The sequence below is a fragment of the Dasypus novemcinctus genome, chromosome 28 (assembly GCF_030445035.2).
Source record: "Dasypus novemcinctus isolate mDasNov1 chromosome 28, mDasNov1.1.hap2, whole genome shotgun sequence".
Classification (NCBI taxonomy): domain Eukaryota; kingdom Metazoa; phylum Chordata; class Mammalia; order Cingulata; family Dasypodidae; genus Dasypus; species Dasypus novemcinctus.
Genome location: NC_080700.1, coordinates 30,224,227 through 30,238,917, shown reverse-complemented (window position 1 = coordinate 30,238,917; position 14,691 = coordinate 30,224,227). Strand labels below are relative to the sequence as shown.

Below are 14,691 nucleotides of genomic sequence, written 5' to 3'. Positions count from 1 at the left end.
GCTGGCAAGAATACAAGCAGACACAGAAGAACACACAGCGAATGGACACAGAGAGCAGACAACAGAGAAGGAAGGGGAGAGAAATAAATAAAAAATAAATCTTTAAAGAAAAAGAAAAAAGACATGACCTGCTTTGCTTATTAAATACCTACTAGGCTGGATCCCCGTGCCACCTGTCACAATGTCACCTTGTCATATGGCACACCCAAAAGTCTCTCCAAAAAAGTCCAAGTGTACTCCCTTGTTCTTGTGAAATCACCTGGTTCCATAGGAAGGAAGATAAGCAGGTAAAACAAGAAAGTTTAAAAAAGTATGTTTGGCATACTTTACAGTATATCCTCATAAACAAAAAAATGAGAGCTACTTTTCAGCTATTGAGAGAACTATCAGATCTCATCACCCATTGTCATTTCTCACTCAATCAAAATCTCACTAAGAGGAATATAAACTGCTTCCCAAGGACTGCAGATGCAAAACTCACCATCGCATTTCAAAAACATGATGAATGAGCAGGAAAAGGTAAGAAATCCCAAAATTATAAGGCATAAAAAGCTAATATAGTTTAATTCACTCAGTGGTCCAATTATTTAACGGAATTTTATAATGTATTTAAACTAATTCCTTCTCTTCTGGCTCTTCCATGGAAATGAGAACATTTGTTCTGCTGAAGGAGAAATTATCATCATAGATCTTGCCCATATCAAATCCTATTTCCTCCATTGTAAGAGAATATATCTCCAGGTTTTATTATAAAAGTGTGAAAATGAATAGAGTTGATGGTAACCCATTCTAGTGCATATAACACTGCTGATTTGTAAAGGTTATTGTGGCTGAAAGGTGTAGTTTAGGGACATAAAAGCCAATTGAAAGGAAGCTAGAGGATAATCTAGGGAATGTATAATATAGTGATTTTGGTGGTAGATGATGATTTTGGTTAATAGTATAAATATAAGAATACTCTTCTTTTACAAAATATTAAGAATATGGTGATGCATGGGAAAATTGCAACTAATGTAACTTATAGATATAGTTAACAATAATATTGTACTATTTTTGCAGCAATGGCGAAGAAGTTATTATATCAATTCTGAGGACAACAATAGGGGGCTGTAAGGGCATATGGAAGTTTTTCTTCTAGAGTAATGAAAACATTCTCAACTTGACTGAGGTGATGACAGCGCAACTCTGTGATGAAAATGAGAGTACACTTTGAATGGATTGTACAAAGACATAATTTGTAACAAATGTTTCACAACAATGCAAGGTGTTGGCAGTGGGGAGATGTGTGGGAGCTGTGCTTGATGATATGCATGTTTGTTTTCTAAGTTCAAAACTTTTTCCTGAAGTTTTACAATAGAATGAGATTCTGAAGTAAATCTTGGACTATTGCTAAACAGCCATCTTAGTTAAATGAACGCAATTTTAAATATTAAGTTTATACACTGTAGCTGAAGGAGATTACCAGAGATTTGCACAACGATTTATGCAGAAGGGTGCTTGCTGAAGCATCTTTGGCAATAGAGAATTTTGAAACTACCCTAACAATAGGAGATTGGTTAAACCAACTGTACTACAAGCCACATGGGGGGAATTTCAAAATATGTCATTAAAGAAAAAATGTATGAGCTCAATGTTGATTATTCTAAGTGTATTTATACACAACACACATGAGTATTCACTTTTAATATAAAAGCTGGTATTTCCTATGGGCCCCATATAGAACTAGGTGCTTTATGTTTCTTATCTCTTTTAATCCTTTCAATAAACCTGTGAGGTAATCACCCTTATTATCATCTCCATATTAAAAATGAGAAACTGAGTCTAAGAATTCAGACCATTTAGTCCATAATATGAGTATCCACAGTCTCTCTAATATGCATACAGCTTAAGTGTGTGTGTGCATGTACAAGTGTGCTGTTTTAGAAAATGTACTAAAATTTTAAGAGATTTACAGGTGTCAAGATTTCAGAAATTTCTTCCCTTCCTCCCTCCCTCTCTCCACTCCTCCCTAACTTCCATCCTTCTTTCCTCCCTCCCTTCTTCCCTCCATCCCTCTCTCATTCCTCCATCCTTTTTTTCATTCCTTCTTACCTTTTGCTCTATGATACATTTCTGTTTTCTTTTTCTTAAGGCAACATTCATTTCTTTTATAATCAGAAAACAAGTGTGTTTTTTTAAAATTAACAATAGAGTTGTTTAAGACCACATACCGTGGCTGATGGTTGTTTGTCTGAGAGGACCTAGGGACGAGTTAGAGATTGGAAGTCTACATTGAGTGGTTGCTCTGGTTCACCATCTTATCTAGAATATTGACTCAGACATACATCTTTGGGGCACTTTATTGAAATAGAAACAAATAAGATTTGTCACTTAGCTGGCCCTCGTTAGCATTTCATTTCCCATAAACATGGAGTCCAAGATTTCCTCTATTTAGGTTTGAGAAGAAAAGCGGTCAGGGAACAAGGAGGCAAGGGGGAAGAGGGTGCACTAGCCAGCATTGGGAGAGGAGGCTGGTGTACCTGCATTGCTTTCTACAGCTTGGAAATCCTACAGGAAGTGGGCAAATCTTCAATCTCTAGAATCCTCAGCTTCTGTGTAGGTAAATTGAGGGTGTTTAGGTAATACCGTCAGCACCTTCTCATCCTAAAATCCTTCCAGTTGTTGACAGTAACTCGAATTTTATTCATGGCTGTGAGGCTGATTATAAGGAAATGAGATCTCAGCTACTGGTGCATGCACCAGTTCAAGTCTTTTGTGGACCCCAGAAAATTATGTTCTTAAGCTAATGCATTTCTATTGTATGTGGGACCTTTTGGTTAGATTCAGTTAAAGGACCTTTTGATTAGATCACTTTGATTAGCTTGCTTTAGTTAAGAGCCTTTGATCAGACTTCTGGACCCAGGGTGGGTCCTGATCCTTTTACTGGAATCTTATACAAACTGAGGACTGAGGGCACAGACACACAGGTAAAGGGGGGGTGACATTTTATGCTGCCAGATGAGAGAGGACTCCAGGATCATCTGCAGCTGCAGAAAGACAGAAACCCCAACAGCCTGAGAGAGGCCAGAGTCTGGAATTAGTGGAGCAGCCACAGCTAAAGCAATGAGCCCTGGAAGAGAGAGGGGAGAGATGAACCATATACCTGAGCTCAGGGACAAAGTGAGCCTGGAGGAGAAGGCAGAGACCAGCTGCCATTTTGTCTTGCCACATGGAAAGAGTCCAGGACACCAGCAGCCTTTGAAGAGACAGTATCGCCGATGATGCCTTGATTTGGACATCTCCACAGCCTCGGAAAAGTAAGCTTTCACCCTAGTAAAGTCCCATTACAAAAGCCAACCCATTGCTGGTATTTTGCTTGTGGGGGCATTTGGCAAACTAAGACAGTTCACCTTGCCTCTCTGCAGTTAAGACAGACATAACTGGTAGCTTTAAAATGCTGCTCAACCTTCGCTCTGAAATAAGACATTTTGTCTTCAGGTTCCATCAACCCTTTCCCTGATAACATCTTTCTGAAGTGACGTGGCTCTATTAGAAGTCTGTCTGCCCATATGATTTGGTCAGCTATTAGACTTGGTCACAGCACTTTCCATCACTGTGTATTTTATTTTTTCTGTTTATTTTTTTAGGTAAGCAATTGCATGGCTCCATGTTTATTGGGTCGTGTCCATCTATGTGTCTTAATTTCATTTCTCCAGAAGCAAGGGTTTGGGCGAAAGTCATTTATTAGAAAAAGGCCTGTTGGGCGGGGGTAGCGGGATGGGGGGGGAAAGAGAAGGGGCGGCAGCTTGTGTGTCATTAGGCACGTGTCCACTGTGGGTGGCCAAGTTCCTCTGGGGCCCTTTGGAAGCCAGTGTACGTACTCAGAATTATCCCACCAAAGGGGAGAGAAGCCAGGGTACTACAAGCCCCCTCCTCTCAAGTCATTGGTTAGGGGCCAAGGGTAGGACAATTAATTCCCAGGCCCCTCCAGCCTGTTCTGAGTGGAGCTGGAACAGGCTTTGGTTACACCCGCTATGATGGAAGGCGGGGGGCATGCAGGGAGAGGGGCACTGCCAGGTCTGCTACCACGTGTGTGGAACGTCATAGACATTTAGCATCTTCATAACAAAACTCATATCCAAAAGGAAGAAATATCTGCTGAAAGAATCATCTTGTGTAATAATTACTGGCAATAACCAACCTTCCATATGTACCCAAGCCACAATGGCGCTAGTAGAGGTGATTAAAATATTTTAAAAAATAGAACCTTATTTCAATCAGTCTGGTTTCAAGAGCAGGGACCAAGACTGTTTGCAATTTGTATCACTCACTGAGCCTTGCATAGGATAGCACAGGGGTTTTTAACCAGGGGCCACGGACCCCCAAGGAAAGATTTCAGGGAGTCCCCACACTTGAATTGAAAAAAAAATCACCTTATTATCTTTATTTTCTCCGACCTCCAGTGTCGAGTGTCATAAAACTATCTGCCTACACATTCTGCAAAGGGGTCCGTGGGTTTCACCTGACCTGGCAAAGGGGTACGTGGAACAAAAAAGGTTAAGAACCCCCATGATAGAGGCTTAAAAGAGATTTTTTTAACTTAATTTAGTTGAATCTGCCTAGGTTTTTATTTCTCTCTTGGCATGATTTGTGCATTTTCATCCATGATAATATTTTATATTTTATCAGCCTCCAGATTTTAGGTTTGGCAACGTAAATGTGACTTTCTTGACCAAGTGTCCCCTCATTTCAGTTCACTGAAGGCAAAATGGGCTTCTCCGGCCCCGCTGCTAGCGTAATCCGGGCAGGGCAGTTAGCCTGCCTTCCCGCGGGGCCGTGGCAAGCTCGCATGGCAGACATTTGGATGTTCTTGGGCCAAGGCCAGTAGCTGTCAGGGAGTAAGGCGTGGCCAATTGATGTATGTCGAGTCGAAATACACAATGGAGCAAAACAGTGTTTATTTTAGCATAATAAGTATACAGCATTCATCTAAAACCTAAAGTGAGGGTTTCCTTTCTTTCTTTCTTTTTTTTTAGCTTCAGCCTCAGATCTCTTTCTTCAAAAGAAGTCTTACCCAAAAAGGCACGCAAGTGCAGCAGACAGAAACGGATGTCTTACCGCTGAAATAGGGGTGCAGGGTTGGAGCACGCTCCTCTCTCCTGCCCTCTCGGGAGACACAGCCCAGAAAGCCCCAGCTTCCAGAACCTCTGTGGGGCGGTGGCACTAACATCAACAGCTAAACAAACAAACAGGAACCCCCTAGCTTGGGCCAGGTTCACAAAATGGGTAAAGAAAGTCGATGGGGGAAGCGGATTTGGCTCAATGGATAGAGCATCCGTCTACCACACGGGAGGTCCAGGGTTCAAACCCAGGGCCTCCTTGACCCATGTGGAGCTGGCCCACATGCAGTGCTGATGTGCACAAGGAGTGCCGTGCCATGCAGGAGTGTCCCCCACAGAGGGGAACCCCATGCGCAAGGAGTGCACCCCGTAAGGAGAGCCACCCAGGAGTGACACTGCACACACAGAGAGCTGATGCAGCAACATGACACAACAAAAAGAGACACAGATTCCCAGCTCTGCTGACAAGAACGCAAGCAGACACAGAAGAACACACACCGAATGGACACAGAGAACAGACAAAAGGGGGGGTGGGAAGGAGGGGAAGAGAAGAGAAATAAATAAAAAATAAATCTTTAAAAAAAATAAAGAAAGAAAGTTGATGGACTCTTCCGCCCTGACCTCTTGGAGTCTTACTGGGATCTTTTATTTTTTTCATTAGAGAAGTTATGAGTTTAAAGATCCATCATGCATGACGTACAGGATTCCCAGACACTGGCCCACCACCAACACCTTGCATTGACATGGAACATTGCTTACTATTGATGATAGCACTTTTTTTAATAATTGTACTTTTTTTTTAACAGAAGTTACTTTGTTTCAATTGATGAAAGGTTATTAAAATAGTTCTACCAGGGAAGCAGATGTGACTCAAGTGGTAGAGCTTCCACCTACCATATGGGAGGACCTGGGTTCGATCCCTGGGACCTCCTGGTGAAAAAGAATAGGAAGCGTGCCTGCACGAGTGCCCAAGTGCCCACCCAGTGATCCAGTGCCCACGTGAGAGCCCACACAAGTGCCCGCGTGGTGAGCCAGTGCCTGTGCAAGTGGGTCACGCAGCAAGATGATGATGAAATGAAAGAGAGACAAGGGGAGAGTCAAGGTGAAGCGCAGCAGAGACCAGGAACTGAGGTGGCGCCATTGACAGGGAACCTCTCTCCACATGAGGAGTCTCCAGGATCGAATCCAGTGAACCCTAGAGGAGAGAAAATAAGATGAGAAGACGACACAGACAGCAAAAACAGCAGGGTAGGAGGAGGGGAAGGGGGGGTGGAATAAACAAATCTTTAAAAAAAAAAAGCTCTATTATCTGTTCTTTACAGTGGGTGTATTTCTCCCCATATACCACCCTATTATTACCACCTTTATTGTCATACATTTGTTGTAATTCATGAAAGAACATTCTTACACTTGTACTATTAACTATAGCTCATCATCTACAACAAGGTCGACTGTCTTGTACAGTCCTGTGTTCTATCATTTCGTTTTTATTCTAGTAATAACTACACCCTAAATGGTCCTTTTTTAACCACATTCACTTGCTGGTTACACTCACAATCATGAGCTACCCTCACCACCATCCATTTCCAAACCTTTAACCATCAGCCTAAATGGAAAATCTGTGAAACTTCATCAACTCCCCATCCTCTAACCCCAATCTATCTCCTAGCAGGACCGTTTGAGTCTCTTCCCCTCCGTCTCCCTGGCCTGGGCCCCTCAGCTTCTCACTCTGCCATCGCTGTGCACTCCCCTCGCAGCCGCTGGGGACTGGAAAGTGAAGAGGGCCATGACATTCGTTTGCACGACTTTCTGCCCCACTCCAAGTTCTCTCCAGGGCCTGTGACTTTTCTATTTCTGTGCCAACCATCGATAGGACAATATCCCTTACACAGGAGGCGCTCAATAAATGTCTGTCAATTAAAGACTAAATGCTCAGGCACTTGGCAGATCTTTCTACAACGTGGCTGTTAATAGGGTGCATTGAACTTGAACTTGGAATGGGAAGAAAATCGAAAACCCGGGATTTAAATTCACTTTGCAGTGTCTCAGAACCTTTCCTGGATGTCCTGGTCATGGGTTGGGAAAGGTACTGGAGGGAGGAGAGGGCCAGAGCACTGGCCATCTGGACTAAAGAGATAGCGAGGACGATGAAGATAAACAGCCAAGACCCCAATTCTGCCCCGAACCAACCCAGAATTGAGATAGGCTCAAGCAAAGTCAATAGTCATCCAAAACAGGTCTGCAAGGTTGTTTTTCTTTTTCTCTTCTGAAATAAAAAAGTTGTGACAAGTTCAAACTAGACAGAAAAATGCTTGAGGCTCCCAACTCTGTAAGGCCTGAAAAGAATCAAGTATACAATCCTCCACTGAAAAATAAGAAAGATCAGGCCATTTCTTTGCTGGATAGAGGAACAAGGAGATCTCCCTCGTGCTCCTTTGTTCCTCGGTTTGGATCAATTGCGTGTTTGCCTCCATGGAACTACTTTGGACTACGGGAATGAAGGAAAAAAAAAAAAAAAAGCAAAATCCAAAATTGTAGCTGCAGAAAGTTCACCTGGTTTTAAATCAAATCCATCTTGTCTCCCGGCCTCACCCTTCCTGAAAGAAAAAAGCTGTTGAATTGAGCATGACTCCCAATCAGAGCTATAAATCAGCCCAGGTGTGCATAAAACCAAGCCAGCTTTCTCGGAAACGCTGCCAAGCCGTGGCAGAGACTCACTAAAAGTTTTGTGCCCCGCCGACCGGGTTCTGTGAATGTTTTATCAAGGGTTATGAATCTCCCAGTGAACCAGGGCCAAATGTTGGCAGAGGATCTCCCCAGCTCCAGCCAAGTTTGGGGTCTTCTTATTTTTTTTTTTTTAATAACCCAAAACCCAGCTCTCTGATCTGCTTCTGAGAGCCTGACTGTTAGAGCACGCACCTCTGCAGGGTAGCATGTGCCCTCCGCTTCGTCTTTACACGTGTGTGCAAAAGGCCAAGTTCTTTCACACACTTCGTATGAGGGACTCTAGCCTGGTGAACCGACAAGGAGGGGGTGACAGTTTCCAGCTTCTGTGCCACTTGTCCCTGTCCATTTCCCAGCTGGGAGGAAAAGAAGAGACTTGGAGAGGCTGTGCCAGAAGACGCACAGCTGGAAGGAGCACGTGGACTGGCAGCCCCTGCCACCAGGGCCATGGAAACGACTTCTGCACATCGGTAGCTCCTTCAGCCGCTCCCACTGTCTTGCAGCAGCCGGAGTTGGGAACAGAGCCTGACTCCTTTTCAGTAGCAGTTTTCCGCTTGGAGGGGAGGATTGGTTTAAACTTATTGTTCCTTTGGTCCCTCCACCAATGAACGTGGCCCAGAAGAGTTTTCTTTTCTTGCCTCAGATGGCACAGAAGGCCTTCCCTGGTTGGTGATGCCAGCAGCGCAAACATTCCATCCACCCTTCTTTCCCCAGGGGCCAGTGAAAATGCTAATCTCGGTTTGGCTTGGGAGCTAAGGCAGTAGTTGCATTGCAGGGCTCTAACTTTGACAGACTAACCACACAACCACCCCTTCTTATATTCTTTCCATAATGCATTAGGATGCAGGACAGAATAAACTTCTTCGCTCTTAAATTCTAGAAATAATCCCACAAATGCAACTCTCTTGTCAACCCTGTCTGGACAAATCTGCTGTCTTGTGGGGTGGCAAGTTGAACGTGGCTTCTTAAAATATTCCCCACGGTCGTGCTTCACAGTGAGCCGCCTTACCATAATTATTTTTCCAGTTCTTCCAACTGTTTTTATTAGATCTATAAATACGCCCAGATTCGACATGATAGACTTATCATTTAAAAAGAATATGTTCCTTGGTCCACGTGAGCTTTGTATTCGTCTTAAATGCTTTCTAGGTACATGTTCAATCTCCACCATGTTGCGTAAGGATTATTTTCAGCCTCTCTGAAGAGGGAAAATTGAAGCGGGGGAAAGAACCAGCTTTTCTTATGGGTATGTTTATTTCAGATTCAACTGTATAAGTATATCTCATTTGCTTTAAACAGGCCTTGGCCTCATCAAAGCACCTAATAAATATCAATTAATCCTGCCAGGCTTTTGCTCCAGCAAGTGAAGGCCGTGGGTCAATGGAAAAAAGTCCCACATGAGGGAATCAGCATTCCCAGTGCCGAGAATCCAGATAAACTCTACGTCATGTCTTCATGCATGTGTTGGAGACCGTCAAGGGGACTTGCCCTGGTTAAGTATTTCAGGCTGTTTTTCACATAAATTTGGTTTGCCTGAAACCCCAAATACATTTGGCCAACCACATTTCCCTTTAATTTTTAACATATATTTATTTTCAGGGAAATGTAAGCTATGCATCTCTGATTCACTCATTGTTACGTCAAAACGTTGGTTGTTGATGGTTGGGTGGGTATTTCCCCACGCCGTGGGCTGACCCGACAAGTCCTTTAAAATAATAGCAATCACCCCTTTCCCAAAGATCTTCTCTTTTGAAATTCTGGAAATTGCCGTTTCCAGAGAGCAAAATTAAATGATACAGAAATTGTAACGTAATATGTACAGCATGGATACATTTTTTTAAATCTAAAAAGTATTGAATTTTTGTTGTTGTCATTTATAACCCGTGATTTTGTGAGTGGTTTGAAACTTGGAGAAGAATATTTTCTTCCTCCCTTGACTGACAGGAAAAGCTCATGCTCTGAGAGAATCATCTAGAACAGCACATAAATTTGGCTTATACCAAACAGGATCATCAGTCCCCTACACTTCCACAAACCAACTACTACTTCTTTGCTTTGCTTTCTAGCTAATGGGTTAAGGTCTGTTGATGAAGAAAAAAAAAGGGGGGGGGAAGAGGCCAAATGTTCATTAAAAATGCAAAAGTTTTTGTGTGATCTATGTATCTTTAAAAAAATAATAATAATAATAAAATAATAAAAAATGCAAAAGTTAGTAGAACTTCTCCCTTCCACTCTGCGCAGGGCAATAATATGGTTTTCTTGCCAGAAAAAAAAATAAAAAAGAAGCAGCTGCTCTGAAGTAGGGTTTTGAGGTATAGTAAGTGATAGTATCATTTCAGAGAAGGGAGAGATTTCTTTCCTCTTCCAAAGGAAGAAGCCCTGGGTCTCAGGCGGCTGACTTCAGCCCTGGGACATGCCTGTCCCTGTCACAGCCTAAGGGGACTCATAAGTGACATGACTTTTTGCACAGCAGATTTTCTGAACTCTTCCCCTTTACTCCAATTTTCAGTCCTAGATCACCTGCTTGTTTATTGTACTTGGTTCTCTTTTTTTTCTTCTTCTTTATTTTCTTTCAAATGTTACATTAAAAAAAATATGAGGTCCCCATATACCCCCCACCTCACCCACGCCACCCCGTTGGCCAGACATCTTCACAGAGTGTCGCCGTGGTTTCCTGCTTCAACAGTGCTTGAACCAAGTTCTGTGCTTGCCCGTCGGCCAGCCACCCCCAGCTGCCTTCTACCTTCCAGTGTTGCGCAGCTGCCACCGCTGCTCGTCAACCACCCCCCATGACCACCCCACCCAGTCACAGGTGCTCCAGAGCTACACCCAGAACTCAGAGGCCGCCATCAACCGCCAGATCAACCTGGAGCTCAATGCCTCTTACGTCTTCCCATCGATGTCTCACTACTTTGACCATGATGACGTGGCTTTGAAGAACTTTGCCAAATATTTTCTTCACCCACCTCCTGAGGAGAGGCAACATGCTGAGAAACTAACGAAGCTGCAGAACCAACGAGGCGGCCGAATCTTCCTTGGGAATCTCAAGAAACCAGAAGGAGATGGCTGGGAGAGCGGGCTGGATGCATTACACTTGGAAAAAAGGGTGAATCAGTCACTACTGGAACTGCACAAACTAGCCACTGACAAAAACAACCCCCACTTGTGTGATTTCACTGAGACCCATTACTTGAAAAGAGCAGGTGAAGTTCATCAAAGAACTGGGTGGCTATGGAACCAACTTGTGCAAGATGGGGTCCTGGATTCTGGCTTGGCAGAATATCTGTTTGACAGGCCCACTCTGGGAAGCAGTGATGATCAGAGCTAAACCTTGCATCAGCTTCCCCGGAGCCACAGGGCAGTGCATGTGTGTTGGGTTCACCTTTTCTATAAGTTTTATCAACATCCACCAAGTTCTTTCTCGGTACCATTCCTTCAAATAAAATACTTTGGTACCCAGAAGAAAAAAAGAAAAAAAGGTGAAGGTCAAGGCAGGGGACAGCATCAGAAGGCTAAGAGGGTGATCTGCTGAAACTTCCTACACAAGAAGGTCAATTTTTGTCCTGAGAAGTATGACAGAAACCCCCTGTAAGATGAGAGCTTCTAAGTCATTTTCATTGGAGGGCAACTAAATAGCTAACAGGCTGTGTCTTTCCCATTTCTAGGTCAGAACACATTTTGCTATTTTGCTTCTGTGGTTTGGTTGCTCATCTTTATTTTCTACTGTATGAGTTATTGGTCAAACTTTCAACGAGCACTGCCCACAGATTTCTCAGGCTATCCATCAATTGCCATTATATTCTGCACTGATTTGAATTTGTGCCTACAACCAAAAATGAGTCCCTCCCCAAATTATTTTGGTTGGGCACAGGTTTGATATTTTTAATGCTCTCTCCCGTTGTTTTCATGCCAAAACCATTTTAATGTCCCTTAAGTGCCAATATTTCAGTAGCCAAGCTCCATCTGTCAGATAACTTCTTTTTCTGAGAAGCAGACCAAAATATTTTGTTAGATCGTTGGGGAAGTAATCCCCATGCTTTCACTGGAACTAGAGCTCAGGTTTTAAGTATTTTGAATCATTTCTTTCTAATCTATTGACCCTTCCCTTGAGGCAAGGTCATCTAGGATGACTGTGAATCACAGGTCAGGGGAAGGTTGTCTCTGAAAAAGGAATCATGTAAATGAGCATTTCTGTGGGCATTTTCAAAGGAGGCAAAAGCTAACTTGATTTTAAGATCTGGTTCCTACTCACATGTTAGAAAACAGACTCATTTGCACGACCTGTGGACTTGGATTCTGGCAGACCTGGCTTTGAATCCAACCGCGCAACTCACTGGTTTGTAATATTAAAGAAAGGACGGAAGCTCTTTGAAAGTGTTCCTTTCCTCATTTGTGTAACTGAGGCAAGGATATCTAATCATCCAGTCTTTAAATATGAAATGGAAGAATTAATATCGGGTATTTGTTAGAATTCCTGGTTTATAGAGATGCCTCTTACCCCTCAAACATTTTACGTCAACAGCCTTGATGTGTCCTGGTTTCTGCAGTGTTGGCCTGATAGAATCTCCAGTGGGAAAGTCCAATGGAAAAACAGGCAGTGACAAACCAGCTTCCCGCAGTACTGCAAACATCTCTATTGTATCTGCCATCTAGAGTTGATATTCAGCAGTTTGCTAATATTTGCCATATTACATGGGATCCAGTTATGGTTCCCCAGAGATGATTAATCAAAATATGTATAATTCCCAAGTGGAAAACTCACTTGCCTCCCAGTGATATCCTTCCCAGAATTGTGTCCTTTATTTAATAATTGCACATCAGACAGTCCCTCAAGCTTATTTGGACTTCAGTCATTATAGAGGTACAGCTTTGAAGGAGTAAACTAATTCTGAAATTGGTTGGCAGTTTCATTTTTTGAGAAAAAGAAGTGTAGAATACCAAGATGTAGGTGGTGAGCCATATTAGCTCCTATGTGTTCCCATTAGATGAGACCTGGATGGACTCATTTAGAACAGAAGGCCTTGCTGTTTTATCATAACACCATATTACCTCTCTGATCATATTTAGTATATTGGTATGAATTTAGTGCCAAGAGCCAGCAGTATAGGTATCTGGAGAAGACAGCATAAGTATCAAATGAACTTGACTTCAATCCTTGATCAAAACACCCATTCACTCTTTTTAAAGATTTCTTTTGTTTATTTCTCCTCCCCTCTCCACCCACCTTGTCTGCTCCCTGTGTCTGTTCATTGTGTGCTCTCTGTGTCTGTTCAGTTTCTTTTAGGAGACACCAAAAACCAAACCCAGGACCGCCCAATTGCTCAAACCACATCTGCTTCCTACTTGTTGTGTGTCCCATTGTGTCTCCTTGTTTCATCAACTCATTGCATCAGCTTGTTGCATCAGCTCTGTTTTGCTTGTCTTCTTTAAGAGATACTGGGAACCAAACCCAGGACCTCCCATGTGAGAGTTGGGTGCCCAACTCCTTGATCCACATCCACTCCCCCACATTTATTCTTCCATTCATTCATTCCCTTGTTTGTTCAGAAACATTTATTGAATGTCTGTTGTCTTTCAAGTAATGCCTGAGGTCCGGGGGTTATGAGAAACCTAAGGTATATTTCTCCATTCAAGGACATTCAATGAAGCTAATGTATATGTGCAAAATTTACTATATATTTATAATGTTGGAGCCATCATAAGTGAGGAACAAATGAAATGTTTTTAAATCTTAGAGAAAGGAAGATCATTTATAATGGGCAAAGAGGGGTACTGAAAGAGGAAATGGGGGGGAACAAAATTCCATGGAGGTTGCAGTTAGATTAAATCCCCACTCGTTTGCAGTTATTCAAGCTACTTTTATTCAACACTTTCTTTGAATCGGGCACAATGCTAGAGTTCAGTGTCTATTTAGGGAAATGATGGCAGTACACTGTGATATATAAAATGAGAGTGGCAAAAGAGGGTGTAGCTCAGTGGTTGAGCGTCTGCTTCCTATGTTCGTGGTCATGGGTTCGATCTCTGGCACCTCATAGGAAAAAAGAAAGAAAGAAGGAAAATGAGAATGGCATGTGCAGAAGGAAGATAGCCCATAAACCAGCCTAGAAATGTCAAGGATGAGTCTAGAAGAAGGTAGTATTTGAACTGAGCCTTAAGGAAAGATTAGACGTCATCCAGGCAAAGGAAAAGAAGGTGATAGCATGAGTACAGCATTAGCGTTTAGTATTGTTTGGGCAAAAAGGAGAGGAGAGATCTGAGCTGAGTACTGCAAGCCTTGGATCATCTGGTACAGATGACTTTATGCTACAGGAGACAGGGAGTGATTGATAGGTTTCAAAGAGAGGAATGGAGGTATCTTGAGGGACAGACAGAATGTGTTCCAATTCTAGGAGAAAAGAACAGCATAACCTAAATAAATAAATAAATAAATAAATAGCTGAGGCAGCAAACTCCTTGTGGAATGCCCTGTAGTCTGGCATGGCTGGGTCCACCCATTAGTACCACAAGCCCACAGATTGGATTTTAGTAAGATCTCCATACGGTACTTTAAAATATTTTAAATCACCTCATTAACAGAACAGAGGACACGCAGACTGAGAGGACAAGATACAAGAGAGCAGAAAGCATGAGAGGGCCATGTTTTAATGCACAATTGAGCCTCAACTCAACCCTGCATCAGTCAGTACATTTGGTCTATCTCCAGAACTGAAATAATAATAAGAGAAAGCAAAAAAAGCCATCACTGCACTTAGTATACACACCTATTTATATGTTCACAGGTTGCATGACTGCTCTTGGTCATCATCACACTGAATGCCCGTGAAGATTTTAAGTGAAAACAATTATGGACACTGCTCTGTGTCACTAT

The 14,691-nt window shown here is 42.7% G+C and overlaps 1 pseudogene; it reads left to right on the top strand.

The window, feature by feature from the left end:
* The first annotated feature begins 498 nt into the window (after nucleotides 1-498).
* LOC101431273 (ferritin heavy chain pseudogene) lies at nucleotides 499-11,151 on the top strand (annotated as a pseudogene).
* Nucleotides 11,152-14,691: the final 3,540 nt, after the last annotated feature.